Below are 2,228 nucleotides of genomic sequence, written 5' to 3'. Positions count from 1 at the left end.
TTTATAAAGATAAAAAAGAGACCTTTGATTGACAAGGTTGTTGCAATGTATATATATTCACGATTTCGTAGAATCGATTCTTACACTGATGACTGAATTGCAACTCCTTGTCATCATCGCCTTATCTCAACAAAGACAAAATAAATGAATATATAAAGAAGAAACAATTGTGCAAGTAATTTATATATGTCTGCTCTATATACATGCAAATACACATACACCTGTCCTCGTGCACATGAAGGCACAGGCAATCACGCAAGGACATAAGCTCCGGGAAATATAATAAGCAGATAAATAAAAAGAAAAAAAACGGTACGTGTCCACCTCAAACACCACATATACATGCACACAAACACACCCAAAACACCACCCAGACACAAACACATTTTTTAAAACGCACAAGCACAGGTGCTTCTAGATACTGTGCATATATAGCTGTCCTAGAGGGTTCTGCAAAAAGGAATTCTATAACAGAGCTTAGGTGAACCTACAATTATAGTATCCTAAAAAATGAAAAGGAAGAAGTATGATGCTTCTGTACAATTAGCAGTATGTGATACAGGCTTTGCCATGCGTCCCTATCATGTGTTATGCGAGCTCATCATTAAAGCACTTTTAATTAGGTTTTGTCTTTAATTGCCTTGAAATCTTTCACTTCCATAAGATCAGGCTTTCAAGAATCGGGATCAGGTTCGAGAAACTTTGGCGGAAACATTTCGATACAACAAAATTATATATCTATCTTATATATCTTATCACCGTCACATCAGGTGTAAGAAAAAGCTTTATATCTCTCTTAAAAGAAACTTCCGACAAATGTGTTCATATATATGATTATGAGATAAACGTGATATAATATACAAACTTCAGTACCAAGGTCCCTTAGGAGACAACAATACCGGACACGAGGTACAAGAAAGGCACAGAACGCACAGTAGGTGTTATTCTTACTTTCTTTTATTTTGCTATTTCACTCTTCTTGACCTTCGCCGAAAAGAACAACGGCGAAGACAAAGGAACAGCGCATTTTACTTTCCGGCAAAGTGGCAGCCGAATATACCGCGGCTCCGTAACGGTTTAGGAAAAAAAAAAATATGAAGGACGGTTTTTGTACGCTATCGTGCTAATATATACTTTTCTAGATTTGTCTGCATACTGCGGTGTGATTTTTCACTTGTTTTGTATGTAGCTTTATGATCTTAGCATGCTTGCTGGTTGAGAGAATATTAATTGATTATCCTCATGTATAGACGTCAACCTTGCTATCAACTAATTCACTAGATGATATATGTCAGTCATTACGAATATATGAAGAAATATAAGTAGGCTTTAATGTTTTATCTAGAAATCATTCTCCTGGATTTCATTTCGAGTAATAAAAACTGACTTCAAATTCAGGCGTAATGAGGACCCTACCTGGCTAATATCACACACAAACTTTTGCAAACAGAACAAGCTACGAAATCGAGTGCAGGGATTCCGTTGCTACGACCGAGACTCGTGATAGAGGGGGGGGGGGGGGGGGCAGGGGACACACTTTTTTATGCTTCTTCAACTTTGGCTTTTTGTCGATCTCGGGAACTCTGGCGGGACTTTTACCTCGAGATCGGGGCTTTGCTGACCGATTTGCGTGTTTATTTGGCTGCAAAACCCAGGCAAATCTTGCATGATGTGAGATTGTAGCATGGCGATATTATCACTGTGTAAAAAGACGGAGAGTAAATGCAAGTATAACATATATTTATATATATGATATGTAAGACACACACACAGACAGACACACATACACACACACACACACACACACACACACACACACACACACACACCACACAACATACATACACACACACACACCCACACACACACACACACACACACACACACACACAAACACACACCACACACACATCACACACACACACACACACACACACACCACACACACACACCACACACACTATATATATATATATATATATATATATATATATATATATATATATATATATATATTATATATATATATATCACACACACATATATGTATATGCATATGCATATGCATATGTATATATATATGTATATACACATATACATGTACATATACATATGCATGCACACACACACACACACACCCTAAGGTGTTTCACCTGGACAGACTAAGGGAGGAGGAGTGGGTTCACCATGGCAGTCTCTAACCGATTCACAGAACTCGACAACCTGAC

This window comes from Penaeus monodon, chromosome 26 (assembly GCF_015228065.2).
Source record: "Penaeus monodon isolate SGIC_2016 chromosome 26, NSTDA_Pmon_1, whole genome shotgun sequence".
Taxonomy (NCBI): Eukaryota; Metazoa; Arthropoda; class Malacostraca; order Decapoda; family Penaeidae; genus Penaeus; species Penaeus monodon.
Note: the sequence above shows the minus strand (reverse complement) of the source record.